The 9,015-nt window shown below is 42.2% G+C and overlaps 1 non-coding gene across 1 annotated transcript; it reads right to left on the reverse strand.

Annotated features, from left to right (window-relative positions):
* Nucleotides 1-2,380: 2,380 nt before the first annotated feature.
* LOC118490972 lies at nucleotides 2,381-2,487 on the reverse strand. The gene has a single exon (XR_004890197.1). It is a non-coding gene; the product is annotated as a small nucleolar RNA R71 (small nucleolar RNA).
* Nucleotides 2,488-9,015: the final 6,528 nt, after the last annotated feature.

Consider the following 9,015-nt stretch of genomic DNA (forward strand, 5'->3'; position numbering starts at 1 on the left):
TACTGGTGACTGAGGTGGAGGAAGGAAAAGTAAACTGTCGACATGCTTGAATTCCTCCGCGAGCTTGTATATACCTCAAAGTAGTCAACTGATTTGCCGCTCGATGGTAAAAGGAACGAGCATCAACAGAAAACCTGGGAAAGGCATTATAGCAGCAGGTGAGAGCATCAAAAGGAATCTTGGTGAATGCGGGGGATCAAAGTATACATACTATAGACAGCGCGGAGAACGTGGTGTTAGCTCAAGCTCCAAAACTCTGCGACTTGTATCCTTAAACTGTAGCTGATGTTACAGGAGCACTCATCCGGTGTACAGCCTCCATAATGAGAGGGATGGCAAGGGTCTAAAATCAGTACAGCGTATTATAGGATCCATCAAAGTGGCTCGTCCGGCGTTGTAGAGGTGAATGTAGCAAATGGTGTGACCTGTGCAGTTGGGAATATGCTGTTGTAGCAGATGAATCGTTATGCGGGCGCTGGCCTGAAGTACCTTCCCGGGGTGCGGTTATATTCTGAAAGAAAGCTATAGGCACCTTGGCGCAATGGAAGTCGGTCTTCATAGGGAAAAGGAGCAATGTCAGCGGTTGCGGGTGTAAAAACAAACATTTCAACAAATGAGGAGATTGTCCGATGCAGGTAGATATAAGGGATGTAATGTCTGGCAGACCAAAAAGAAACAGGATCGTGATCACGCAAAGGTGTAGGTTCAGCAGGCGCAACATCAAGCTGACCCAAAAGGTGTAGAAGCTAGCTGAAGAGCAGGCTCTAGGTCGTGTAACAGTGTGGTGTCTCGAGCAGGTGATAGAGTAGCAGCCATGTCATCGTCGTCTTGTGTTAGTAGTAAAATGCTGTAATCTAGCTGTTTGTAAGGTTGCAGGTATCACAGACTCAAAGGAGTCTGAATGCATGCTAGAATCAGAGGATGGCTTGTCAACGAGGGTAACGTCACCTCCAAAAGAGGGGCCTACCATAATTTGCATTAATAACTTAATTCATTATCTTTCAATAATCCGACCCTTTAGGATTGTATCCTTGCTGACTCAAACTACTGGGTTGAGGGTAACGTCGCCTTCAAAAGAGGGGCCTACTACAATAACTAAGATAATCTCTTAAACAAGTGCAAAAGTGCGAAAATAATCAAAGGTTATACTAATACACGAGTCGGATCCAAGTGATTCATCTTGTCTATCTGTTTTTATTTTATTTTTTATTTTTCAGCATTTAGTTAGTTTCATTTTTCTTAGTTTAAAAATCTTTTCTAACATTTTGATTTGGTTAGACGTTGAGGATAAACCGGTATTAAAAGCTATTGTGTCCTTGGACGACCTCGGTATCTTACCAACACTATACTACGTCCACGATGGGTGCACTTGCCCATATGTGTGTTTAGTGTTAGTAAATATCGTGTTTTATAAATTTAAAACTTGGCTAAAAGTGTAAAAAGGGCTTAAAATATACATCTAAAATATAACACACATCACGCACATCAAGTTTTTGGCGCCGTTGCCGGGGACACAAGGATTTTAAGAAAGTTATGAATCAACGGCCTAATCATATTTTTTATTTTTTTTTTAATTTTTTAGGATTTTCTTAGTTTTTCAGCTTCTGCAGAGCTCAGCACGGGCCGTGTCTGGTCGGACACGGGCCGTGCCCAGCATTGTTACTGGCAGTTTTTAGTTTTCCAAGTTACAGAAGGCTGAGCACGGGGTCGTGTCGGTGCAACACGGGGCCGTGTCCAACTCTCCAGTAATTGGGATCTGGAAAACAATCACTGTAACTCCGACCACGGGCCGTGTTCACTGAGCACGGGGCCGTGGTGAACCTTCTGACCAGCATTCTTTTCTGTTTTTATTGCAGGACTTGGAACCAGACGCCACCCCTACGTAGTGTATGAGCTCCAGTTCTAATAAGGACATAAAAGAACCTCTAGAAGAACCCGAACGCTTTCTCAGAAAAAGACTAAAAGCCAAACACCAAGAGAAAGTTTCGGGGAATCCACTTCTAATGGCGGACCAACGTACCCTCATGGATTATCTACGACCCACCGTAGGTAATCTCGGCGCCGCTATCAATGCATCGAATGTTGAAGCCAATAACTTCGAACTTCGGCCGCATTTGATACAGATGCTTCAAAACTCCGCAACCTTTCATGGGCTTGCGGACGAGGATCCCCATCTGCATATTACTAATTTCTTAGAAATATGTGATACTTTTCGGATCAATGGAGCATCAAATGACGCCATCCGCCTTCGAATGTTTCCTTTCTCACTTAAAGACCAGCAAAAGCTTGGCTTAACGCCCTCCCAGCTGGATCGGTAAACACCTGGGATGAACTAGCCCAAAAATTTCTATATAAGTATTTCCCTCCCGCTAAAACGGCTAAATTAATGACTGAAATTAATACATATTCACAAGAGGACGGGGAATCCTTATATGAAACTTGGGAAAGGTTCAAGGAGCTATTGCGAAAGTGTCCACATCCTGGCCTTGCGATATGGCAACAAGTATCCACTTTCTATAATGGGTTGTTGCCACACACAAGGCAGACACTTGACTCTAGCTCCGGGGGACTTTTAGGTAATCACCGCCCACATGAAATATATAATCAAATTGAGGAAATTGCTCAAACCAATTTTCAGTGGCACACTCCCCGAGGCAATAAATCTATTGCCCCGGGCGCCCATAAGGTTGATGAAAGCACTTCTTTACAAGCCCAAATCGAGGCCCTTTCTTCAAAAATAAAAAAATTGGAAATGACAAAAACAGTCTCGGTTATGGCTTGTGAAGGGTGTGGTGGGCCACATGAAAATTGGAGTTGTATGAAAGAAACAGACGATCAACAAGAGTCGGTAAACTACATTGATAATAGACCTAGGCCGTCGGGTCCTCCAACGGGCACCTACAACCAAGGATGGCAAAATCACCCTAACCTTGGTTGGAGAGAACCCGGCAATAGTAGTAACCAACAAAACTAACGAACAAACTTTCAACAACCAAGAAACGAGTCACAAAATTTCCCTCAACAACAAGGTGGACGAGAAAGGCTTGAAGATACTATATCTCGCCTCATCTCCGACACTGAAAAGAAAAACTCGGAAAGGTTTCTACAATTAGAATCAAATTTTAGAAATCAACAAGCTAGTATTCAAAACATAGAAAAACAATTAAGTCAACTAGCCCAAAATTTTTCCGAGAGACCACAAGGCGCATTACCAAGCAATACCGAAACAAACCCAAAAGCGCAAGTTCATCTCATCACATTACGAAGCCGCACCGTGGGGCCTACGGAAGTGCCACCGCCTACAGAGGAGACTATACCGCCGCCTCTACAAGAGAAGGGTTCCCCTCCATCACCAGAACCTACCAAGGCTCCTCGAGTTCCGTACCCCGGTAGGTTAATCCGTCAAAAGACCAATGAGCAATTCGCAGAATTCGAAAGTCTACTAAAACAATTGCATGTCAATATTCCTTTTATTGATGTCCTAACCCAAATGCCCAAATACTCCAAGTTCATGAGGGACTTCCTCACTCATAAAAGGAAAATTGAAACTTTGCAATTAGTTAACTTAGGCGAAGAATGCTCTGCCCTCGTACTCAACAAACTCCCCCAAAAGAAAATCGATCCCGGAAGCTTCACGATTCCTTGCTCGATCGGGGACTCCCCCGTTCGTAATGCACTAGCCGACCTTGGGGCTAGCATTAACCTCATGCCCTCATCAATGTTCAAAAGACTCGGCCTAGGAACAACGAGTCCTACAAAAATGAGCATACAACTTGCTGATCGATCCGTCAAATTCCCGCAAGGTGTCATCGAAAATATCCTAGTAAAGGTAAACAAATTTGTCTACCCGGCCGAGTTTGTCATACTCGATACGGAAGAAGACACCGAAGTCCCCCTCATACTAGGGAGACCATTTCTCGCCACCGCACAAGCAGTGGTAGACATGAATGACGGAACGCTCACCTTAAGGTACGGGGATGATGAAGTAAAGTTCGGGGCTGGGAAGAGAATAGAGGACGAGGACCCGGTCAACTACATGAAGGTTATTGATTCGAGTTTGGATGCTGCTCTCCGACGGTGCAACATGGGATGCCAAACATCCCACTCAGAAAATATATAACCTCACATGGGGTCTAGCCAAGGACCCTTATAAACGTGGCGCACCACGGAGGCATTCCGCGGAACTATCCTTAGTTTAGTTTAATCTTTAGTTTTAATTTGCAGGAATAAGACACACTCATGGTGGTAAAGGATGACAAGGGAAACGAGAAACATGGCCCTGTGCACAAGAACAAGGCTATCCGACATCAATTTCTCCATTACAGTAGGTTCAGCACGGGCCGTGCCCAGCCCATACGACCCCGTGCTGAACACCCTGCAGGAAAACGCCCAGTTCAGGTAACTGGACACGGGCCGTGTTCACCAGACACGCCCCCCATGTCCAGGCTTCTGTTTCTTTTCTTTAATTATCGTTACTGGCACCTGAACACGGGGCCGTGCCCGGTCCCCACGGGGCCGTGTCCAGACTGCCAGTAACATAAATTTTTGCTTTTAACACCATGTTACACATTCAATCAACCTAAAAATTTATTTTTGGGACACATTGAGGACAATGTGTAATTTAAGTGTGGGGGGGGGATGCTAAAACCTTGAATTTTGCAAGTCCTAATAATAAGCCTTACACAAAACTCTATTGGAACCGCTAATCACCCCAAATTTTTTCAAAAACTTTCATTTTTTTACTTGTCTAAAGTTTAAGTTGGGAATTCTAAGACTAAAAAGGTTATATTTTTACAAATTTACAACCGATAGCGTCGTGATAAAAAGAACCAACATAAGAAAATTATGAAACGGCATGACAAGCTTAGTTAAAATTCGATTATATATACTTGATCACATAGAAAAAACCCATTCCCACAAAAGTGAGTTTTGAGCCTTTATTGAGCATACAAATATACATCTTTACGCTAAATGCTCATTTTTCGTTTCTTGTGTAAATAGCCGCTTGGTTCTTATGACTCTAGAACCTGCCACGACAATTCATTCCCGGTCCTTACCAACTTAAACCCAAGTAAGTAAATGATGGAGGCATTAGGACTAACCCCTTTTTCTTTCAAAACCATTATTTTTATTTTTCTTTTCACCTTCCCAAAAACTCCCCCTAGTTAACCCCTTTGAGCCTAAACATTTTCATTTCTTACCCCAAAAACCCTTTTTACCCACCAAAAAACCTTTTTTATTTTTACCCTTTATTTTAGTAACAAGCTCGGTTTTCATGTGACTAAAAAAAAATTGAAATGAAGTTAGAAATAAACAAACAAAGCTCCTAAAACTAAAAGCTTGTTTGAAGAACTACTTCATTAAGAATAAAAAGTCACTAAAACAAAATGTTTTACGAAAACCGACACTTTTTACGTCTTTCGCCCTTTACTAACCACTAACCCAACTACCCACCTTTAGCCCAAGCCTTTACCCAAAAAGTCCTCTTGATATTTACAAAGTTAAAAAGTTAAAAAGGAGGAGGATTGATTGCTTGGCAAGCCTATGGTAGGAATAAGTTCCATGCCGCTCTCGAGTGATTCACTGAAAAAAATACACCTTTGGCCGAGTGTGAGTGATTTCTCCCGTGAGGTATGTGAACTTGTATATAAATGGAATTTTAAAAAGGCATGCTATGCCCAAATAAGTAATTTCTCTTATGAAACGTTCTAAATAAATCATAACGAATAGGATTGTAAATAAATAAAAATAAAACCCAATAAAGATCTTGGATTCCCGACACTCTATGACAAGCCAAAACCTTCTCTTCTACCCATTCCATTTGGGAGTGTAAGCCACATATTAAAGAGTTTTGCTTGAGGACAAGCAAAAATTCAAGTGTGGGGATATTTGATGTGTGTAAAATGCAACATATAAATTACATCAAATGAGGCATAAAACTAACCCTTTTTAAGTACTAATGTTGGAAAAAGAGTGTTTTTGTCTTCCTTTTGTATTTTCAGGATTAAATGAGCTCAAATTAACAAAAGAAGCAAAAAGACAGCTAAATCTAACATAAATACAAGAAAAGGAACATAAGTGGATTGCCCGACCCCTCAACAGCATCCTCCCAAACAAAACAGAGAAGGCGGAAGAATGAACACGCCCCGTGCTCAGCCAGCACGGGGCCGTGCCCAAGAAGCAGCAGAAAAGACAAACCTATAGAAGCTTCTATTGCCCACCACGGGGCCGTGCCCAGCGAACACGGGGGCGTGGCGAAAGTACTGCAGGCGCATTAATTGTAATTGCGAATTAGAATTAATGAGGAGAGAGACTGTCAGACAGGCACGGGGCCGTGCCCAGCGGACACGGGGCCGTGCCCAGGCTTCTGTTCAGCCTATAAATAGGAGTGCTTGGTTTCATTGCAACTCATCCCTTGGCACACCACCTCTCTCACACTTCATCCACCACCCACCACCATCACAACACCATCATCCACCACCATCATCCATTGTCCATCATAGAGTGTGTGAGTCGTCTCAGGATCCAAGATTGATCGTAAGAGTTCTTGACAATCAAGGCCATGTTTGCCTAAGTCTCTTACATCACTTGGTGAAGACAAGTGTTTAGTATAATACTTTTTATTTTTAATCTTTTGCACTTTTTATTTGGTTTTGTATTAATGACTTTAATAACTAGTTGCTTATGTTGAAGGTGATTCTTCCTTATCGTTTGTCCGTGGTGTCTTGGCATTATTTTAGTGTCTATATAAAATAAAAGATTTTCACCATTCATATCTCCACAGTCTATATGGAGGTATGTTGGCTACCTGGTCGGGGGTTAAGGGAACGGTTTGGTAAGGGTCTTACCCTTGTTCAGAATTTAGAGGTCCTGCAAGGGACCTGGGTCAAATTTAGTAGGATCTCCTTCAATGCCCATAGGTATTGGATGGCGGGGATCCAAACTCTTTGACTCCCTCATAAGTTAACTACTATTAATACTATAACCCGGCTATTTAGGACTGTATCCCTGCTGACTCAGACTACTTAGTCGAGGGTAACGTCACCTCCAAAGGAGAGGCCTACCATAATTTGCATTAATAACTTAATTCATTATCTTTCAATAATCCGACCCTTTAGGATTGTATCCTTGCTGACTCAAACTACTGGGTTGAGGGTAACGTCGCCTTCAAAAGAGGGGCCTACTACAATAACTAAGATAATCTCTTAAACAAGTGCAAAAGTGCGAAAATAATCAAAGGTTATACTAATACACAAGTCGGATCCAAGTGATTCATCTTGTCTATCTGTTTTTATTTTATTTTTTATTTTTCAGCATTTAGTTAGTTTCATTTTTCTTAGTTTAAAAATCTTTTCTAACATTTTGATTTGGTTAGACGTTGAGGATAAACCGGTATTAAAAGCTCTTGTGTCCTTGGACGACCTCGGTATCTTACCAACACTATACTACGTCCACGATGGGTGCACTTGCCCATATGTGTGTTTAGTGTTAGTAAATATTGTGTTTTATAAATTTAAAACTTGGCTAAAAGTGTAAAAAGGGCTTAAAATATACATCTAAAATATAACACACTTCACGCACATCAAAGAGGTTCGTTAACCCTTAGTAAGAGTCTCCGACTCTCGTGCGTTAGCTCGTTCGGCTCCTGGTAGTTGATGTTTATTTGAAAATCATCATCCTTCTTTTTGACGAGCAGAAATGGGGTTACCCAAAAGGGACATCTTGGTCTGTTATCTTCCTTCTATATCCACTGCTAAAACTTCACTATCAATCCTTGCATTTTCGAAGGTGTAAGTCGCTCAGGGTGCATTGACTACAGGCGCGACGCCTGGAATCAAATCGATGCCGAAATTCGACTTGTCGTTGAGGAGATAATTTTGGCTAGTCTTCGAGGAAGACTCCAGGATATTCTCTGATCACGGGGGTATCTTCGAGTTTTAGTTCTTCGGTTCCTCCTGTCCCCGACATGAGCGAAGAAAACAACACATCCTTTCCGCAACAACTTTCGTGCTCAAGCAATTCGTGATCTGTAGAGGCGTATCCTGCTTTGTGAGTCGAGATCGTTCCTTCATTCGTCATTGGGATGCGAACATCAATCTTTGCTCGATCGCTTGGCCACTAATCCATCCCAATTACCACGTTGAAGCTTCCCAACTCAACTGGCAATGGATCTAGCGTAAACTTACGCTCTCCGGGTTCTATCTTGCCGATTCCACTCACTTCGTTGGCTTCCACTAGCTTCCCTAAGCTAGTTCTAATGGGTTCTGGAATATCTACTTACTCGCTACTTAAACCAATTATACTCTCGAACTCTAGAGGTGCGAATCGTAAAATTTGCAACAGTATTTGGCAATACAGATGCATAACATTGAGTAATTCAAGATGTACCGATATCCATGCTTGAATCCCTGGCGTGTTTCCCTAGCTCCGGTGGGGAGCTTTCATCCTTGTGCCTGATTGTTTTTAGGGCAATATTTTCTGAAATGCTTTTTGCTTCCACAGTTAAAACAACCTCGAGCACGTTTCTGTTTATCACTCATTCTGCCTTGATAATTGTCATTGTCGTTGTCCCCTTTGTAATTATCACTACCATCTTGGCCCCCATTACCATGTTCAGTATCTTGCCAACAAGTTTCTTAAAGATGCCCCCTCTTTCCAAAGTTAGCGCATTTTCCATATCTACATCACCTGACATGATAACGTAAACAATTGTCGCACTTAGGTAGGATACCCATGTAGTCTTTTCCTTTTTTGGCCTTCTTCTTGCTACTCCCCTGAGTAACCATCTTGAAATTTGCGAGCTTTCTCTTGTTATCCCCAGATGCCTCTATAGCAATCTCCTTTTTCTACTCCGCAGTGGAAAATTCTCCTCATCTAACTGCTTCTTCCGTGAGTGCCATGCTTATGTTGATAGCCTCGGTGATCGTTGAAGGTTTAGATGTTGTTACCAGACTTAGAATCTGAGGTGCTAATCCCTTTATGAACTGTTCAATTCTCTTAAACTCTGGTCCCCCT

Source organism: Helianthus annuus, chromosome 3 (genome assembly GCF_002127325.2).
Source record: "Helianthus annuus cultivar XRQ/B chromosome 3, HanXRQr2.0-SUNRISE, whole genome shotgun sequence".
Taxonomy (NCBI): Eukaryota; Viridiplantae; Streptophyta; class Magnoliopsida; order Asterales; family Asteraceae; genus Helianthus; species Helianthus annuus.